The following is a 22,344-nucleotide window of genomic DNA, read 5'->3' on the forward strand; positions in this document are numbered from 1 at the left end:
TGGCCGAATAGAAGGTTTATGCACAGTTGTAAGACTCTGGAGGACTCTACACCTTGATGTCCGTGGGACTCCAGAGGCACCAGCAGCTTCAAATATCTGTTTGCTGCTATGTAATGGTATTTTAGTAGCTGCTCTCTTGATCCGATGCATGGATCTGGCAGAAATCTTCCTCAATGTGCCTTTATCTGCACAAACCCGTCTGTGCTCTGAATCAGCCACAAATCTCTTAATATTGCGATGATCACACTTAAGTTTTCGTGAAATATCTAATGTTTTCATACCTCGTCCAAGGCATTGAACTATTTCACTCTTTTTGGCAGCAGAGAGATCCTTTTTCTTCCCCATATTGCTTGAAAATGGTGCTCTGCTTAATAATGTGGAACACCGTCCTTTAGTAGTTTTTCTTTAAATTGGGCTCACCTGCCAATCTAATTATCACAGGTGTCCGAGATTGTTTTCAGTGATCAAAAGAGCCCTGACACACAATGCCATCCATGAGTTAAACTGAAAAACAAAATATTTAATCTTTGTGACACTTAAATAGAATTTGCATAATAATTTGGAACAGGGTGTATATATATGTATATATATATATATATATATATTGTGACATAATGACATATTGAAAGGCAAAGTGGTTGAGGGGTGGTAAAGTTCACCTTGCATGTTTTCATATGTGGAAAACTGTGGATTGTGGTCCGTGTTTTCCGGGCCACCTTGGCAGTGTGAAATCCAAGCCAGATTTTGGTTCACACTATTGACCAGCAGCAGGTGGGATTAATAAAGAAGGACTGAAACAAGAGGGTGCTTAGGCCTTGGACTCAGGAAACTACCTGAGAGAGAGATCTACATGTGGAAATAAGGCTAGGTTCACATTGGTGCATTCCTGTGGGCCGTGTTTTGAGCGAGCATGAGATCCCATTCATTTGAATGGACTCCCATGCCCTGGGAAATGCAGGGAAGAAGTCCCTGCACTTCTTCGGAAAACGCAGCCCACGCGGGAACCTCAGTTCCCAGTACAGTTGCGATTTCCAGTGTGGGCGGTGTGCCATTAGAATTAATGACACCCGCCCGCGGGTCCGCATTCCTCTGTGCGGGTGGTGCGGCTGCACAGATTTTTGTGTGGATCCGCAGCGGCACCACCAGATGTGAACCAGGGGTAAAGGTTTGCAAATTCTTGTTTTTTGTTGGTGACTAGGAGATGCCCTTCACCTGTCAGAGAGGAATGTATCCTATTTAGTTAATGCCTGCATGGCAAGGATTTCTTTTCTGTTGTTTTGTTCTGTTGTTTTTTTCACAACCATTTTAAATAAAACTGACTGCAAGACACCTGCCCTTTGGACTGCCTTTTTCCCAGGGAAGGTGATCCCCACTTGAGACTGCCCCCACAAATGGCGAAGGATGCCAGTATATGATCCGGCTATCTTTTGCAGAGAGGTAAACCACCCGGAGGGCCTAGATAGACTGTTCCAGGGCGTCAGGGCATGGGGAAATTTCAAGACAACTACAAATGTTGGAACTATAAGCTCAGAACCTGGAGACTGGCCAGATAGATCAGGAAGGTCCATGAAGCCAGGCACAGAACTGGGTGCAGCACCCATAATGTGTTACAATTGTCCTGAGTTGGGTAATATTAATTTATGTGTGTAAATATCAGCTTGAACTATTGAACACTGTAATCTATAGTCCTCAGAAAAAAAGCTGTGGCTTCTAACTAGAAAGGAGAATACAAAATATTCCTATGCAGTATTTCATACATACCATCGATATTTTTAGCTGTAATCACAATCAATAAACAAAATACGTGCAAAACCACTACATATCACCTTAAAGGTCATACAGTACCTTATACATCACTAAAGAACATCTTATATGAAAATATGATGCACTACCATTGCAATCTGCATGGTCAGCTTAGTTTTTTTTTACAGCAATGCCATTGATCTGTCTTGCATGGCCAAGGGTAGAAAAAACGCTGCAGCACAGATGTCTGCCTAGGCAAATCTCCTGCATGTGCACAGTTCACATAACCCACTTGAACTTATTATAATTGCCTTCACTTATTTGCATACCTGGTAACTTTTAAAAATGTGATTCCTGGGAATGGGGGCCGAGTAGGTGGCTGGGCAGTGCACTGAATAGCAGATGTGGCAAAGTTAAACTTTAAAAGTGGAGGGGCTTAAAGGTTAGGTCTGGAGTCTACAGTAGAATACAAAAAAGTATAAAAACATGGTACTAATATATAGGCTGTATGTCCTGTTTATATGCTAGACTCTAGACCCATCCTCTCTTACCCCAAAAGCACCAAAACGTGCATGGTTCTTGCCTAAAATGATCATAAATTCTTTCTCCAGTCTCTCCTGCCACCCTCTTCCTAGACCTTTATCCCCAGCATTACCCTCCACTTACACCAATACCCCAAGTGACCCTCCAGTTGCCTGTGCATCTACCTCTGGTTGAGGGGATAATGGCAGTGACAGCACAAGTACAGTTTAGGATACTCCTCCTCTTCCCCCTCTGGTGTAGGTATTTGGTGCAGATCCTCAGGGGTATCCAGGCCAAAACCGGCTGTGCTCTATGGAAATCTGAAGATCTCATCCTGCAGGATGTGCTTGATCTCCTCTTTTGGGAGATCCAGGAGATAGGCCAACTGATCCCTCTCCAACTGAGCACCCTGCTAACACAACAACTTGGTCAAATATGTAGTGATTGCTTTGAAATACCCCAGAATGTCTGTAAACAGTGAATGAAAAAGCTGTGGTCCTGCGGTTCAGAGAATGTACTCATGTACACAAGGGGGTTGATTTGCTAAAGGCAAATAGGCTGTGCACTGTAAGTGTACTTCAAGTGCACTTTGAAGTGCACCGCAAGTGCAATTGCTGTAGATCTGCGGGGAACATGCAAGGAAAATAAAAAAACAGCATTTTTGCTTGCACATGATTGGATGAAAAAAATCAGCAGAGCTTCACCTCAGTTCAGAGCTTCCTCTCGGATCTAAAGCAACTGCACTTTCAGTGCACTTGCGAGACACTTGCAGTACACAGTATATTTTCCTTTAGTAAACCAACCCCAAAAGGCTGTTTTTTTATTTTCCTTGCATGTTCCCTTCAGATCTAGAGCAACTGCACTTGGAGTGCACTTGCAGTGCACAGCCTATTTGCCTTTAGTAAACCAACACCATAGGGGTTGATTTACTACAGGTAAATAAAGGGGTTGATTTACTAAAGGTAAATATACTGTGGATTGCAAGTGCAGTTGCTTTATATCTGAGGGTAAGCTCTGAAATGAGACAAAGCTCTGCTGATTTCTTTTATCCAATCGTGTTGAAGCAAAAATGCTGTTTTTTAATTTTCCTTGCATGTTCCCCTCAGATCTAGAGCAACCGCACTTTCAGTGCATTTGCAGTGCACTTCCAAGTGCACCTGGAGCGCACTTGCAGTGCACAGCCTATTTGCCTTTAGTAAATCAACCCCAGTGTGTAACCAATCAGACATTGTGGAACTGCAGCCGATCAGGGAAAGTCTGACACTTTCACATGACAGTACAGGAACTTTATAAATGACTGCCAAAACTGGCTCTCCCTGTCAATGTATTTTTACAGTGACAAACATTGCTTTTATCACAACATTTAATGATTTTTATTAACTCAGAGGTTTTATATTTTGTACAATAGCCTGCAATTTAGCTACATTTCTCCACTGTTCAGATATAGAGCTTACACAAGGAAATTAGAGTAATGCGGAAGTACAAAGTGCCATTAGAAGCCATTTTATTTGTTTATAATAAATTGGATTTTGATCTTAGGGACCTATCACCAATCTGCACTAACATATATTTCACATACAACATATAGCAAAAAGATAGTTCTTTCAAACTAAACTGTACCTTTTGTCATTAAAAGCAGGCATTGAACTCCAGTAAAATGTCTGTGCATAGACAGGGGCAGCACAGCCAGGGGTAGCATTGGCAACTATCATCATGGATAAAGTATTGATCTTGGATTAAGTATTGAGCATTGCACTTCAGTGAATGCACAAAGCGAGAAGCAGACAACTTCTAATACTAATCAGACTACAGGTGACCTTTTCCCCATCCAACTCTTTCAGCTCTTATCCAGTCTGCTTCATCTCCTCTCTGTAACATGCACTCTCTACTCCTCCTTCTCACAGTTGTATTATCTCTCTTCAAACTCTCTCTCCTTCACCCCACAACTTATATATATATATCATCCTCACTTCTGTCTTCACCTTATTACTGTACTCATCAACTCCTGCTAATTCTGAACCCACACACTAATAAAACCTCCAGGACTCTGGAACCTGTCCCTCCATATAACTCATACTCCCATATTACCTCCCTCACCCTTCTGCTTCTCCTAACATCTGTAGACATTTTCTCAAATCCTGGGCCGCCATATTTTTCCTTTGATCAACACACCCGGCACCCCATATCCTCCAACAGCAGCCGCAATACACACAATCTAGTTACTATTCCTCTTCTTCCTAGAACCAGCCTCCGTTTTTCCTGTGTCCTCTGGAATGCTATTCTGTCTCTAACAAACACACCTCTGTCCATTACGTTTTTATCACAAACTCCTTTAACTTGCTTGCAATTACGGAAACCTGGCTTCATGAATCTGACTTTCCCTCCCCTGCTGCCCTCTCCCATGGTGGTCTCCTCTGGACTCACTCTCCCAGGCCTAGTGGATGGAAAGGAGGTGGAATTGGAATCCTCCTATCTCCTCAAAGCACTTTTAAGGTCCTTTATTCACCTCCCTCTCTGTCCCTTTCCTCATTTGAAGTTCACTGTATTCGTCTGTTCTCTCCAGTTTCTTTAAGAATTGCTGTGATCTATCGGCCTCCTGGACCAGTAGCTCCTTGATGACTTCTCTGCCTGGCTGCCTTACTTTCTCTCTTCTGAAATTCCCACTATCATTCTTGGTGACTTCAAAATCCCTGTTAATCTTAACACTCCTGCTACCTCTAAACTTCTGAGCCTAACCACTTCTTTTGACCTAAAACAATGGACACATGCTTCTACTCACTCCAATGGTAACTGCCTCGACCTTGTATTCTCCTACCTATGCACTCCTTGCAACCTCACCAACTTTCCTTTTCCTCTCTCTGATCACTCCCTTATTAGCTTCACCCTGCTCCTTGGCTTCCTCCTCCTTGGTTTACAACTATCAAACAGTTACCCATAGAAACATTTGTTATCTCAACCTCTCTTCTTTCTTCGGCAACAGATTGTTTCTATGACAAAATCTCTGCCCTGTCTTGCCCCCTGGCTACTTCTGTCTACAATTGTTCACTGTCATCCACCCTGGACATATTGGCTCCACTCTCTACACAGAGAAACAGGCCTTGACCACTACAGCCCTGGTAAACAGACAATACCAGATGCCTCAAAAAACATAGCCGTGCTCTGGAGCGTTTATGGCATAAGACTAAGACCCTGCAAGACTTCGACCAATATAAATCTGCCCTTCAAAAATGCAATTCTTGTCTCCACACTGCCAAACAGACCTACTTTATCACTCTCATTAACACCCTCCCACGCAATCCCCATCAGCTCTTTTTTACCTTTAACTCTCTACTTCATATTTCTTTACTTCCACCCACTAACTCACTCACTGCCCAGGAGATCGCTAATCACTTCAAAAATAAGATTATTACAATTCGTGATGAGATCTCCACTGTACAGATATATCCCCCACCCTACACTCCTTGTCCACCTGCACAATCTATACTTCCCTTGTTTAACCCAGCTACTATAGAGGAGGTTGGTAAACTTTTTTCTAAAGCCCACCTAACCACCAGTCCCCTGGAACTTGCTCCCTCACAAATACTACGGTCACCCTCTGGCTCTATCCTTCATTCTTTAACTCATATCTTCAATCTCTCCCTTTCTACTGGCATCTTCCCCAACTCTCTAAAACATGCGCTAGTCACCCCCATACTTAAAAATGTTCCACTGGACCCCACCAATCTTAGCAACCTTAGGCTCTCCTTACTTCCTTTTACCTCCAAACTCCTTGAACATCTAGTCTACAACTGGCTGAGCTGCCACCTTATTGAAAATAACCTTCTCGATCCCCTTCAGTCTGGATTTCACCCACAGCACTCCACAGAAACTGCTCTCCTAAAACTCACAAACGGCTTACTAACCACTAAAACCAATGGTCACTATTCTGTACTCTTACTCTTGGACCTCTCCACTGCCTTTGAAACAGTTGAACACCCCCTCCTCCTCAAAAAACTCTATTTACTTGGCCTCGGTGACTGTACTCTTCGTTGGTTCGAATCTTACCTATCTCATCGGACCTTCAGTGTCACTTACAACTCTACTTCCTCCTGTCCCACTCCTCTTACTATCAGGGTCCCCCAAGGTTCTGTCCTTGGACCTCTCCTATTCTCGGCCTACACTTTGTCCTTGGAGCAGCTGATAGCTTCCCATGGTTTTAAATACCATTACTATGCTTATGACACACAAATCTATCTCTCTACTCCTCAGCTCACCCCATCAGTTTCCTCACATCATATACTAACAGACATATCAGACTGGATGTCACACCACTTCCTAAAACTCAATCTTTCCAAAACTGAGCTCATAATATTTCCTCCCCCACATGCTTCTTCCCCTGATTTCTCAGTCAGGATCAATAGCACCACTATCAACCATCACTATCACCCAAATAAAACACAGCACAGCACACGGTTAACCCTTTGATCGCCCCATATGTTAATCCCTTGCTGCCCAGTGTAACTAGTACAGTGTCAGTGCTTTTTATTAGCACTAGTCACTGTATTAGTGTCACTAGGGATGTCAGTGGTAGTTTGTCAGTTCCCACCCAGTGTCAGAATGCTCGCCGCAGTCCCGCAGTCCCACTATAAGTCACTGATCGCCGCCATTACTAGTATAACAAAAAAATGTTCAATATATACCGCCATTTGTAGACGCTATAACTTTCACGTAAACCAATTAATATACACGGATTGGGAATTTGTTTTAGCAAAGACATGCAGCAGAATACATTTTGACCTAAATTTATGACAAAATTTGTTTTTTAAAATGTTTTTATTGGATATGTTTTATACCAAAAAGTCAAACATATTGTTTGTTTTTTGAATTGTTGGTCTTTTTTTGTTTATAGTGCAAAAAATAAAAAAACACAGAAGTGATCGAATACCACTCAAAGACGGCTCTATTTGTGGGAAGAAAATGACATAAATTTAATTTATGTACAGCGCTGCATGAGCACGCAGTTGTCAATTAAAGTAACGCACTGCCATATCGCCAGAGGCGGACTGACAACTCATGGGGCCCCCGGGCAATAGGGGATCATGGGGCCCCTGTGTCCTTGCCCACACCCAAAAAAGCCTATGAAAAAGCCAATGAAAGGTACCAGGGGCATCTCATGGGGTCCCCTACTGACCCCAGGCCGGCGGGCAGTGCCCGAGTGCTCGAATGGTCAGTCCGCCCCTGCATATCGCATAAAATGGCCTGGTGAGGAAGGAGGGTAAATCCTCTGGAGGGCAAGTGGCTAAAACAACTGCACTTGCAGTGCACAGTATATTTACCTTCAGTAAACCAACCCCATGGTGTGACGAAGGGCAGGTGTTAGTGCCAAAAAATAACCAGAAAGTGATGATGGTGGGGACAGGGGTTTCTATGATACCTGCTGCTGGGGGTTAGTTTAGCACTGCTTTCAGAAATGTGTGTGTACAGTTCTAACTTATTGTAGCTTTCCGATTCCAGAAGAAAGGTCTACTTGAAATTGTCTGAATCTCCAAAAGACTCAGGCAAACATAAAAAGACTGTGCAGTGTCGCTGCTCGGTATTGGTCTGGAGCAATGACCTAGACAGTATCATTTCATTATCCCACATATTTTGATAGCAGCACGTCTATCTGTTGCACGCATCTGGAAAAATCAGATCCAGGGGAGGAATGACAATTTGGAAACTCGGGCACTGCCTGAGGGCCCGGGGTCAGTAGGGGGCCCCATGAGATGCCCCTGGTACCTTTTTCATAGGCTTTTTTGAGTTTGGGCAAGGACACAGGGGCCCCAGAATCCACTATTGCCCGGGGGCCCCATGAGTTGTCAGTCCGCCCCTGATCAGATCCCACCAAATCTCCCACAACTTATTTCCATTCTTAACCAAAATCTAAACATGGAATATATGTTTGCCAAAGCACATTTAACAATCCCCAAATTTCTAGCAAATTGGTCACTTTGGATAAATGACCTCTCCAGTGACCCTCTTCTCAGATAGCTCCTGAATGTTATTGAAATATCATTGGTGAAGTTCATTTGATTATCCCCATCCAGGTTCACATTATGACAATATACGGCCTGCATTGATCTGCATTGTATCGTATCTCCTGTATTATTTTTTTTTTATGTGGTTTACGTGGTTGATACCTGGTCAGGATGCACAGCAATCCTTACTGATGTGCATCCTGTATGCACACCTGTTACTTTGTTACCTGTATGCCTTCTATTAATAAATGTATTTACAGCTTTTCTAAATGCTTTTACTACTTTGTATCACTTCTTTGTTGAAATTCAATAACATTTTAAGTGATAAAAAAAGACTGTGCAGTGGTATTGCCATTACATTTTGAGCTAAAAGTGCTCTTTACAGTGGTATAAAACCCAAAAGTATGCATTTTATTATATTGCAGCTCACCAATTCTTAAATATGGTGTCTGCATTAGTTTTATTTTTTAGAGGTTCTTTCTTTTATTTTCACTTGATGATCTGCAAACATAGCAGCTATAGGGTTGAGCAAATAATCTACTGCTGACAGGATGTTTACAATGAAAAACTTTTATTTGTGTAAAACCTTTATCGCAAATGAAAAAAAACTGTTACTGTAATTGCTTATAATGTATTAGCTGTAGTTTGATTTCAGTTTGTTTAGTATGTATAAACTTGCTAGTACATCTAACATTCACCTTTCCCCCAGACTAACAGTGCTGCTGTCCAAAGGTGTCTCTATTGCAATTGTAGGTAATCTAATACAGGAGGTGTGTTATGCTGGCCATAGACGGGTCGAAAATCGGCCAATTTTTCTGCCGAAAGAAAAAATCGGCCGATTTTCGCACTGTTAGTGGGTTAATTGGTCGGCCGTTTCTCGGGTTTTTCGCACAGTGTTTTTATCGGTCATGTTGGAAAATTTGTGGCCAATTTGGACAATCAGCTGATTTTCCCGGCAATGATGGGCAAATTGGCCGATCGTTTTATCGATAAAAAAATCTGCGCATCAGCCATGACCTGCAAGGTTGCCATCATTCTTTTTACTGTAAATGCACACACACATGTATGTGTGTATATATATATATATATATATTGTTTCTGAAAGCCCAAAATTAAATTGTATTCCTAGAAAAGGTAATGAGGTTCTAAAAAGGTTCTTTAAAATGTTCTACTTTTCAAGCAAAGATAGGTTTATAGGAGTAGAAAAAAAACAGTCCGCTATTATGTTTTATATGAAAAAGTCTTGCGGTTGCAACAAAGAAGTCCGCTATTATATTTTATATGAAAAAGTCTTGCGGTTGCAACAAATGTATCCATTTGTATCCAAATAAAAAACGTAATGTATTTGTATTGCTGTCACATTGTATGGTGTGCTCTCCTGTCTGTCAAACTGGTTTCTTGTCCCATTCGTGAGCATTGGTGGCAGCATCGGCAACAGCACCGACCGATTTTTCGTTTATCGGCCGACAATTTTTCTGATAAACGGCCCGTCTATGGCCTGCATTACTGGCCAGATCACCAGGTGAATTAAGAGGAAAAAAGCCTAAAAAAAGAAAACTAACGCACCACATAAACTGACTGGTAAAGTTGCAAAATATTACATTTTCGGTTTTGGGTTTAATACCACTTTAACTTTAAATGGAATCCTGCCAACGCTCCCCAGCACACAACCACTTCTGAGTCCTGTGAGCATGAGATGTCTGCACAAATAACTTACATTGAATCTGATGGTTTGCATTGAGTCAAGTATTATCGCAAAGTAGCATTCTTTGACTATGATGCTGATTTGCTCAATATTTTGCTTAATGTAATCAATAGGGGATCCCTCTTTAAGGAATTTCATGATATTTTAGTCCCACCCCTCATCTCCCATGCTGACATCTTTGAAAATCTTGTGTGTGCTTAGATGTGCCCAAGATCTCTGCCCAGTCTTTGGGCACACAACACTAATATCTGGTATCTTGAGATCTGCTACATCTGTGCACATGCACAGGAAATCTTGCAGATGTGGCAAAGGTCTCTGACAAGGTCAAAAGAACCCCCCTGTGCATTTCACATATCCCAGTTGGCAATGGGGGGTGAGAGGGCTGAGAGAGGAGCCAGCAAGAAAAAATGCTATTTTGATGGGTGAAGGTCTGTTTTAAGACTATAGGGAAATATCGGGTGGAAATCCCTACTGCATGACATACAGTAACTGGCCTAATAGGAAAAAGAATAGTACTTATTTTTTAAAATACAGGAGTTAGACAAAATTATGGAAACACCAAGTAAAAGTACAAAATCGTTACCTAATATGTTGGACCACCTTTGGCATCCAAGAAGGTCTAAATTCTCCTGGGAATTGACAACTATAAGCCTTGTATGTTGGATAATGGAATCTGATACCACTCTTCATGCAAAAATTGGTCCAGGCAGAGATGCCGATCCCGAACCTTGTTGATGATGATATTGAGGTTCGGTGACTGCAATGCCCAGGTAAGGTGCAGGACTTTGTCTGCATGCTTGTCAAACCACAATTTGACAAAACCAGCTGAGTGAATCAGAGCATTATCATCATGGTAAATGGTGCTGTCTTCTGAAAACAATGTCTGCACCATGGGGTACACAAAATGTGTACATAGTTGCTGATAGTGACTCTACCTTTCAAGGTGATGATAGAGTCTGCAGAATACCAAAATATGGTTGCCCAAATCATGATTGAGCTGTCATCATGCTTTATTGTTGGCACAAGACAGTCCTGGTCGTAAGCTTGGGACAGTGTTTACCACAATGTTTACGTAAACATGTCCGGTGGTTGGAAACAGTGTGAAGCTGTAATTATCAAACCATATTACAGCCTTCCATTGATAGATAGCCCATGATTTATTGATGCTGCACCACTCTCTCCTCTTCTGAACGTTAATATTGGTCTTTTGGGTTTTATGCAGCTTGCCCATGAATGTTTTTTCCTCTGCACAGTTTTTATGGACACGAGCTTTGGAAGACGGAGATTGAGCTCTGCCATCACTTTTGCATCAGTTTTTTTTTATTCCAGGCCAAAATCCTGCGCAATGTCCTTTTGTCTCTTTCGGTCAATTGACCATGTCAACCACACTTATCAGGTGACCGTTTCCATAAAACTGTATATACCTTTGATGCTGTACCTCGATATACCACAAATAAATTGGCAACTTCAGTCACAGAGGCACCAGCTAAGTGGGCATGAACAATTTGTCCTTTTTGACATGACTCTGTATTATTAGCAGGGCACATAGTAAATGACGAAAGTGGGGCTTTTGAAGCAAATGAATGTTACATGAATTCCACTTTCAACACAAAACATGTCGTCACTTTCACACCTGCAAATTATGTAGTGTTTCTATATTTTTGTCCAATCACTGGATTGATATCCCTCAGGAGTTTTTATGTTTAAGAAGGACTGCTGGTGTGTCCTGTTCACTCACAAGTGGACTGATAAATGATCATTTGGACCATCTTTTTTCCAATCCACTAATTTCACTGGGCAAATTAAACATTTGCTTTGCTGAGTGAATAAGGGAATATACTAGGCTGAATCACCAGCAGCTTTCCCAATAATTGCTAATCTCAAATAAAGACTGTGTGGGCTTATGCCTCTAATTAATATCACAGTAACAATCCAAAACTGTACACATGCACACACACAAGCAAAGACATGTGCACCTCAAGGACTAGATGGTATTAATCATCTGAGAATTTTTCTCTCTACAAATGCATTGGTGGAAATGCTTGCTACGCTGCTGGCACTGAAAAAAAGAACCACAACAACAATCACATCCTCTTAATCAAAGAAAACATATATAATCAGAGCCCTTACCTTGAAGTAATTGAAAGAAATAAACAATCATTGTGAAGTACAATCTTGTGTGGGAAAGAAAAAAAGAAGGCAAACAGGAATACGGGGAGGAAGAAAAAACAGACGCCAACAGTCGGTGTTATAAATTGGCATATGAATTCCTATGCCCAAAGGAAAACTCAGACCAGAGCTGGGATTTTAGCATAATGAGCTGCTACAGAAAAAATAAAATAAAACAAGCGCGAATGTTAATAGAAGATGCGTGTTTTGAAGTTGATTGATAACTCAGTTCATTCTAGGGTGGAGAAATTCGTAACAAGTTCATATCCCCTGACTGAGCAGCAGATAATGTGAAAATGCAATCAATGACTGCAGGGATTTGATTATTAATGAGGTTATTAATCTTTAACTAGCATATTACATATTTCTTTTAGGTACATTACCCCAGGTTTCTATTTGTAAACTCATAGTTCTGCAGTCTTTGTCTTAACCTTCCTGCTTATTTTTAATCATGTGAAACAGTTTTCTAAGGTAGCCATACATCTGCAGTGTCTTGTTGTCATTTTACATTTTCAATAGAATTCATGTTTAACGAAGATTGATGTAAACAATGATGGTGACTCTGGGGCCTAATTCACAGGTATCACTGTTGCCAGACTGTAATCACTGAGCACTACAGGCTGTATGTATCTGTTTACAGATAAATAATCAAATGAGTTTGTATAGTTAATTATGGGTTTATGGGTTTGCTTACAATGCAGTGTTTGCTTTATGTTGTGTTTATATTTCTACATAGCACTGCCTGTGTAAAGTAAAACGTGAACATGAGTCTTTTTGTATTACTTGTCTACATAACAAAACTTACTCAAAACCAAATACCCAGTGGTGCCAGGTGCAAGACTCCAATGCTGGCATACAATAGCTTGGCCCGCTTTATATGATGTCACTTATGCATTGAATGAGCCCCTTATTCCCATGAAGAATAAGCCTCATGACACAGATGACTTCACTGTACGGCAATAACCAGAGCAGGGTCTTTCAGGCTGGGAGGAGAGAAAGGATATGCTGGAGATTTTCCAGTCAGGCCCCAAAAAGTTTTAGCATCAGATAAAGATGCCATAGGGAGGACATCCATAACTAATTAGCTTTGAAGCGCTTACTCTTTAACACTTTTTGAAATGAATTTTAGAGTTGAAAATATACAAAATATACACTGGTAAAAAGATTCTACTTATTCTAAATGTAATCCTGGGCATAATCAGTCAAATAGGCCTGGTTCCAGGACACAATCTAATAGACTAACTTGTTGATCAGCCACAGGCTAAGTGTCCAGCAGTCTATTTAAGCACTCCTGATTTGGTGCAGGTGTGCACTACAGTGAGTCCTGAGCTGCAAAGGTGAGTGATGCTCACCAGGTGGAACAGATGACAAATCTTCCAATGGTGACACATATTCCAGTGGCAACTGTCCAAGAAGAGATTTCCCTCATTGTTTAGACCTATCCTTTCACTTTCTGTTGTATCTGTGGCACAAGAATTGAAGGTATTTCTCCTCAACAATACACAGACAGCAAAATAAAAGAGAGCTGGTAAATGATAAATAATTTCTTACTTGAATCTTGGTGTGCTATGTGTATTTCTTCTAGATCTATGCAGTAATCCATCATGAAACTTTACCTTTGGGCAGGAATTTCCTGTAATAAACACCAGCAACTCTTGCTCTCACTCCCTGTGTAGGGTGATTGGTCTTTTATCTATCCCCTGTAGTTTTCTGCAGGCATCTTGTAAAAGGTGTCGCTCCGACAGCTCTGTTCTTTGCACAGGCTATGTGCAGCACAATGATGTCACTGCTAGCAATGAGTGTATCCGCCTAGGTTTGATTTATAGGGAGTTTGTTGAATTCTGCTTGAAATCTGTGAAACCCAAACGTAGCAGCGAAGCCTATACGTTGGGGAGGTAATTATTTATACTAAATATGGCCATTTCTAGGGCTAACAGGTGAGCTAATTGATGGCAAAGAGTGATGGAAAGCAGGAAACCGCTAATTTAAAGAGGACAAAATTACATGGAAATAATATATATCTTCTAAATTTCATGCTTGAGAGATGCCTTTAAGCTGTATGTGGTGTTACAAAACAGTATGTTGTTTAGATATGCAATTGATATATAATTTTTTTTTTACCTTTTAAATTTAGCTTACCTTAAATACAGCAGCAACCCAATCTGATTCATTTAAACTCGAAAAAAAGATTTTTAGGTAGTTAGACACAGGTCTACAGTAAAAGTTGTAAGAAGGAATAGTTAAGTTTACGCTTAAACAAAGTGGCAAAACAGTTTAATAGCATAATTTGTGAGCTTTTTTTACCACACTGCATAAGAGGAAAGAGGAGACAGGTTTTATCTTAAAATAGACATTACAGTGTATTATTTGAGAAACAATAGCCAAAAATATTGTACAGTGGCTGGACAGTGGAGCTCCAGATGGCAGCAAGGATCAGTTGCTATCTGGAGCTGCAAAAAATATACAGTACATAATAATCATCCCTAAATCCAGTGGTCTGAGCCCTACTTTTTCCAAATTCTGTGTGTTGTAACCCCTTCCCAACATATTCTTGTGGAATTTTCCTGGCTTATGTGGGATGCTCTAATCTGCATTTTTTTCTTTACTTTATAATTTTAATGTTTATTTACATACACTGTTTTTTTCTGTGTTTTTGGTACTGATGTGGTGGTTGGGTTGCACACAGAGACCAGGCTAAATTCCTTTGCTTTGCCAGCATATTTTTTCTGTTCCTTGGCACTCAGTATATATTTATTTTAAAGGGGACATAGCTACAGATGAAATACCTGTGGCCACAGGCTGCCTGCCCTTTCACAGTGCAGGGGGAAGTTAAGACAGCAGCAAATAGAATGAGGAAATCCTACAGCTATCAAGAAGGGCAGACTGCAGCAAAAATTAAACATAGAACCCTACAACCAAAAAAGGACTGTTGCGAACAAAAATTGGCACCTAAAAAGGAAGAGGTGCTGTCACAAGGAGGTATTAGGTGACAAATCTTTCTAATATGATTTTTTTTCCTCCTTTCACTTTTTCTCCACCTCCACCTCTTCCTTCCTCTTGCTTCTTATTTTATTCTTACTTGATCTCTTCATCTTTGTCTCCTTCCTACTCTTCTCTGCACTCTGCATTTCCCCTTCACCACTTCCTCCTCCTATGTGATTATGACATGAGGAGATGCTCCCGGCAGTGGTTTATTATGTAGAGGTATCAAAGTAGCTGACAAGGTTTTTCTCTACTTACAAAGGACTGCTAATGCATGTGTTTCTCTCTTTTCCTCCCCTTCTTCATCATAGTCCCAATGTCAGGGATGCGGGTATGACCAGAAGTGTGTGGACTGACACAGGGAAATGCAGGCTTCAGATATAGTAAATAATATAATTTATTAAGACTAACAATACAAACGCACTGCAAAACTAAACATAAACACAGTGCAAACAAACTGAACCAAACCTCCAACAGATAGCAAACATACAACACAAGAGTAGTCAGGCAGGCCGGGTCGGTAGCAAACGGGCAAACGGAGTACCAGGAGCAGGCGGGAGAGTGGTCAGGACTAGCCAAGGTCAGTACAGGCAGAGTCCAAGCAGAGTCAGGACAGAAGTAACAGGATCAGGAAACCAGGGCCAAGCAAACAGTACAACAAGGCACAGACTGCAGGTCTGGCCATCCCTTAAATACACCACCTGCAATCAGCCCCAGGTGGTGGCTAATTGCCGGAGTGAGCCTCTGGTTGCTGAGAGCACCCACTGACCAGTCCTGGTACTGCAACCCACAAAGCAGGTGAGTCCCACCACTATTGGCGAGTCCATTCCTGACAACCAAAAACTGACCATGAGGAATTATAGGCCACTGCTATTCCCAGAGCCAGTCCACTTTGCAGTGTTTGCTATTTTTTAATGTATCTGCTTTTGAAGCAACAGAAAAAAATGTCCTCAGTCACCACATGCCCAGCATCTTAATTCCAGCCTAATTCTAGCTTTGCAACTGCTGCCATTTAAGCTTGTTATATCATCCTTTCCCGTGAGTTTATGGCCTATATACCATAATGGCAGGTATCCATCTGTCATTGTTTTGCTCAGACAATCATCTTTGCCTTCCACCCACATGTGTAATGCAATGAGGTGGCTGGAGGAAGAGGACGTATACAAGGAGGACAGTTGGAGACCTCAACTGGCACTTCAACTACTTCCATACCAGCTGTTAGGGTTCCGAGTATGACCAGAGGTGTGTGGACTGACACAGGGAAACGCAGACTTCAGGTATGGTATAATAATAATATTTATTATTAGCTGCACAAATAAACAAACACAGTGCAAACAAGCTAACCTTAAGCTAATAGGTAACACAGTGCTAACAAACAAACAAACAAACCAATAGGTACACAGTGCAGTCAGGGCTGGAGAGGTGGAGTGGTCAGGCAGGCCAAGCCCACAGCATGGATTTCCTCAGGGTGCGGGGTCTAAGTCCCAGCCTGCTATTCACCAGGGCCCCTGATAGTGGGGATGGACTTGGTGCAGACTGGAACCAGGTCGCGACCCCTGAGTGCGTCCGGCTGTGGTAGAGAGTGCTGGCAGGTCCAGGTCCGAGCGGGATGGATGGATGGATGACAGTCAGGAGCGACGTGGTCAGACTAGCCGGGTCAGTAACGGTGGGGACAGGCATGGTACAAGCAGCAGACAAGGGTAGTCAGGTCACACACCGGGCTCAGTAACTCACGGGCAGCACGGTACAGAGGATCAGGCAGAAGGATGGTCAGGAACGAGCCGGGGGTCAGAGCAGGAGAATGTCAGCATGGATCAGAACAGGCAGGGTCGGCAACAAGGAACGCACTACAGGAACACAGGAATCAGGAACAGGAATGCAGGTTACAAGGTACAGGGGCCCATGGAAAAACACACACCAAGGCACAGACTGCAGGTCTGGCCATCCCTTAAATACACCTGCAATCAGCCCCAGGTGATGGCTAATTGCCAAAGTGAACCTCTGGTTGTTGAGAGCACCCGCTGGCCAGCCCTGGTACTGCAGCCCACAAGGCAGGTGAGTTCCACCACTATTGGCAAGTCCATTCCTGACACCAGCTTGCAAAAACAGCTCCTTGTTCAAAGCCTGGGCATGTCCCACAATATTCTTTTCACTTTTTTAATGTATTTTTTTAGATTTACAGTACATTTTAATATTATTTTCTATTTTCATTTTTTTTTTACTTTTATCTTTTCCTCCTAAGGCCATTCCAACCTTGGTTGAACAAACTCAGGAATCTCAAGGCTGTACTTTAAACACTTACAAGTGCAGCATTACCCCAGTAGGAGGAAGTAGATAGGATCGGTCCTCTGTTCTTTGCCTCAACCTTCTCAAGAACCTCAGCCCCTCTGACAAATTAGGTTGAGTGTACAAACATAAAATATCACAGGGAATCACTTAAAGTAACACTTAGTATCCAATAGTAGCGATATATCAAAGAAATCAGGCACCAAACCAGGCAGTAAAGGCAAACTTAATATATTGATCCCAATATATTTAGTAACTAGGCAAGAATAAAATGGATTAACAATGGTAATAAAACAATTTAGCATACAAAGTGATTAACAATAAGGACTAGGCAAAAGATAGCATTTGCGTCCAGATTAGCGTATACAGCAGCAAGACCACTTTAAGTGCAGCAGTGGGCAGTAGTAAAATTTAAACTACCGAGTGCTGGAACTATACTTCCAACAAGCATTTATGGTGGAAAGGCCAGACCTAGACTGTCTAGGCATGCCTTCTGCCTGCTATCTCTGGGGCCTTTTAAGAGCATCAGTGCTCTTAACGATAGTCTCAGTTAATCTGCTTGCAGTATAGGTACACTATAGGTACGGTATAGTCTTGGCAAAGGTGCAAGGTAGATGTGGTTCAAATGCGGTAAAGGTTCATTATTATGTGATATAGGGTTGTTATAGTTGGTATAGGTTTGGAATAAGTGTGGTATAGAATGCAGTATGGCCGAAATATGGATTGAATACAGTTGGTGTTCTGCTCTCAGTTCTGCTCTCTCACCAGCCCCAGGGATGCTGCAGTGACCTCTCACTGTAGAAGAGGAGGGCCCTCTTGTCCTCTCTCTGAAAGCCTCCAGTGATCAATGGTGGGAAGCAGAAGGTGTGTTGATGCTCCAGTCTCCCTGTGGCAGTAGGCACTGCTGCACTGCACCACGGGTGTCCTCACTCCCAGTCTCTGGCTTCTCCCAGATTTCTGCTGGTGTGTCTCCCTCTGGCAGGTGAATATCCAGACAGAAGCATACTCTCTCCAGTTTCCTTGGTGCCAAGCGGAAGAACTTTCCTAGGCAGTTTATTAAAAATCATCTCCACTCCTCCTACTGCACAGTGCCTATTGGGATTTGCTATTGTTAGCTTAATTAGCTGCAATATAATACTTTTCTTAAGGCCTGCTGAAGGCCTAAAGATTCTGTCACACTGACTTGTGAATTTTGTAAAAATAAGGGTTTCACAGAGTTCAGTTCAACTCCTCATATTCTCCCGAGTCAGTTACTCAGGCATATCACTGCTGTCACCATTTAAAGCAGACCTTCCATAAAAAAGGTCCACTCTATTGAAATCCCCCACCCTCTAAATTTATATTGCTTGCAAAGGTGACTTAAAGCGGAGTTCCACCCAAAAGGGGAAGTTCCGCTTTAAAGATTGGTCCCCCGCTCCCCTTTAAGGATTGGCACCTTCGGAAAGTGGGGGAGGGGTACCAGAATTTGACAGGTACCCGCTCCCACTTCTGCTGCGATCGCCTAGGCAATCAGAAAAGGAAGTTGTCCTCCTACCCTCCCTCCCTGAAGTCTTGTGGGACATGTGACAGGTCACAGAAGAAGACGGGCCATTGAGGAAGCGCACCGCTACTTGCGCATGTGCAGTGGGCACCCGGCTGTGAAGCCGCAAGCTGTCACAGCCGGGTGCCCACACTGAAGATGCAGGCGCCTGGAATACAGGATGGCCAGTGAAACGGGCTGCAGTGGGGGCAACGCGGGATCGTGGGACAGGTGAGTAGCTGTTTTTTAAAAGTCAGCAGCTATGGTTTTTGTAGACGCTGACTTTTTTTTTACAGAGTGAGTGGAACTCCACTTTAAGAAAAAGAAAAAAAATACTAACCTTGCCCCCAGCTTCAGATACTTACAGAAGGTGCAGGCTATGTCACTGTGCCTCGTGGCTTATTCCTGGAATAAGTGGGTGCTCACAATCCCATTAGAATGTACTCCTAACTATTACAGGGGCATATTGTCACAGGATTTTGAATACCAAGCTATCTAAGAAGGCAGCAGTGAGGCACCTGCACCTCCCGGCAGCATTGGAAATTGGGGCTGAGGTAAAGCAAAGATGGTCCAACTAGTTAGGAATTCTGCTACATGGCATTGATTCAGACAAGTAAACATCCACTAAAGCTGGGCTTTGAATGGATGGCATGAATAACTCCTCCCAATTTATAATAAGAACATTCCAGTATGGTATAACAGGTAGTGTGTGTAAATGCTAACAATGAACCCCTATTTGCAGCTGCAACAATGATTCTGGTATAATTTTTTTAGAGCTGGTGATTGGCTTTTCTGTAAAAGTGATACAGGTGGCTCACTTTTACAGTGATGGGATGGCTGCCAACGGAGGATATGGAGGAACATCTATTCCCCGATCTACTCCATGACGTATGATCCCAGAACGACAAGGATTTCCTCACTTCCTTCAGAGCTATCATTCCCTGGTTGTTTGATCTGTATTTGATCAGGTGCCTTGAAGGGTCGGGAAGACATCAGGGATCTAATAGCCCCTGATATCTCTATAAAAATACCTGTCACTGCCCAATGCTATCACAAGGGGGTTTATTGACCCTCTTGTGATAAAAATTAAGTTAAATGGAAAAAGAATTAAAACAAAGTACAAAATAAATAGAATTATTTAAAAAAAAAAATGTAAAAGCATCCCTGTACACTCATGCTCACACACAAACTCAAACATACACATACAGTATGTAAACAGTGATTGCATCACACATTTGAGGTAGCACTGAGAACGGCTAGAGTAATAATTCTAGGGCCATAATTCATTACTAATTCCAAATAGATAACGCTATAAAGTTTTTAAAGTGTCAACTACCAATTTTAGGTGCTGTAGTTTGTTGCTATTTCACAGGTGCTTGTGTTTGGGGGTTCTAAGTAATTTTCCTGCAAAAAAAATGCTGATTTTAAAAAATATGTAAAATTTGCCCCAGTATGCAAGTGGTTAATAAGACCCTGTCACCAATTGCAGGTAAAAGCACAAAAAAAAAAACCAATCATTTAAAGCATACGTGCAGTTTTGCTTTCTAGAAACTATTTTGAATTCTCTTGCAATGTGACTTTGAACCTGAAAAAAAGTAATTAAATCAGGAAGAGTTGATGCCCTAGAACAGCCCCCTACCTCCTTGCACGTCATATCCCTCTCCTCTTCTGGGAGTGTCCAATTGCTGTCTTTTCTGGCCAAACTCCTTCTACTCTTCACCTCCCTTTGTAAAGTTTTACATTGCTGTGGGGGAAGAAGAAAAGGTGAATAATACAGATTATCACTTGAGTAACAGCTTTGAGTCTGCTGGGGATGCTTATATCACATCCAAGATGGTGGCATCCAGTGTATGTCCAGGGCTTCTGGAAGTCTACACAATGGAGAATTTTACATGTACATAACATGCCTACAAATACTTTAAAACTATAATCATATGGGAAAATTGTTGAGAATGGTCTTGATACAGGTTTTTTTTTAAATAACTAATCCTCATAGTATGAGGGAAACTATAGCCATAAAGAGTTTATTGTGGTAGCAAACCAAATTTCTTGAGCTGCCAAAACTGTGACACATTAAAATTATTAAAATATCACTTGGCTTAATTCTGGGAATTAAAATGGAAGAAAATAGGAAATGAAGGTGTACCCTGTCCAGATGGGTTGAACTGAAAAAAAAAGACAAGTAAACATAATGAAATGGTTCTGATTCTAACTGCTTAGCTCATTAATCATAGTCAGAAGCATTGAAGAAACCTAAGTACCATACTTTTGCTACAAACATTGTTTAGGATATCTTAAACAAACACACCTTACCTTATGTATTTAGCTTAGTTTGTTGTGTCTGATAAAAGTTAGTGCCTGCTGTTCACCTCACTTGCACTCGTAGCATTTTGATGCATTGCTCACATTACTCCAGTAAAACTGCTCCGAAAAGTTGAAAAAAAAAAAAGAAAAGCTAACAACAAGGGCTAATCTAGTAGTTGGCTGCATGACATAATCAAAATGACTTTTTATAAACATGCAATAAAAGTAAACTGCGATTAGCAAGAACAAGGAGAGGGAAGGACACTGCGATGCGTTGCATTTTCCTCTTAACACCTTTCACAGAGAGTTTAAGAGATTTCTCAGGGACAGAGGGCATTAAATCATGTTTGTCATCTACTGTGCATGCTTGGCCCATCCTTGCCAGCTTCTGCCTCTCATTAGTATTCCTTGCTGCCTCTGCGCACATGCCTTTGGAAACAGATACTGCATTGGCAAACTATTTGAAACCATGGACAGAATGACGAAAGCGTGCATTTATTTATTTATTTGCCGGCCTCCTAAATGGCTGCTCTATCTACTCCCCCCCCCTTCCTAATTCAGAGGGAGGAAGGTGGGAGGGAGGAAAAAAATCTGCAACCTGCTTCCCTTTGGTACCTGCTTCAAGTACGAGACCTTTTTTTTTTTAATTAGCAATTAAACAAAATGTTCAAAAACACAGCTTCCGATCTAGGCAATGAAATGGGAAGTAATACATAAAGAAGCGAGAGGCCAAGGTCTGGGATAAAGTCCAAAACTGAAGCACATGATAAAATATGCTGTCATGTAAGATCTAATTCTTTTACTGTACACCTGGGGTTTAATGCTTTAATAAACACGAGGGATGTCCACAGTATCAGGTTATAGCTATCTCTGCGCAGTATACATAGTTGTTTCATCTAATTAATGCTGGATCTCCCTTGTGATTTTTCTTTTCTGGGGGTAAGATTGAAGAGTGCAAATGGGTTGCAGCCTCTTCCTTTCAGTGTGTGATTGGAGACCAAAGGATAGATCACTGCCCTTGAGAATATGGTGGCAGATAATTAAAGCAAGCACTATTATCTGTATAATGCTATCCACGTGCCAGGAACAGTAACAGAGCCTCAAACAAACGAGGGAGG

General features: G+C 41.8%; 1 long non-coding RNA gene across 1 annotated transcript in view; it reads right to left on the reverse strand.

Moving 5' to 3' along the window:
- LOC149464898 (uncharacterized) overlaps positions 1-21,510 on the reverse strand; it is a 48,114-nt gene extending 26,604 nt beyond the window's left edge. Inside the window, exons 1-2 of the long non-coding RNA XR_016312276.1 lie at positions 21,236-21,510; positions 20,562-20,666 (exon numbers count right to left, since the gene is read on the reverse strand). This is a non-coding gene — a long non-coding RNA (uncharacterized LOC149464898). The remainder of the gene's footprint in view (positions 1-20,561; positions 20,667-21,235) is intronic.
- Positions 21,511-22,344: the final 834 nt, after the last annotated feature.

This window comes from Staurois parvus, unplaced genomic scaffold, assembly GCF_062004578.1.
Source record: "Staurois parvus isolate SC_StPar_1 unplaced genomic scaffold, SC_StPar_1.0 ptg000145l, whole genome shotgun sequence".
NCBI lineage: Eukaryota > Metazoa > Chordata > Amphibia > Anura > Ranidae > Staurois > Staurois parvus.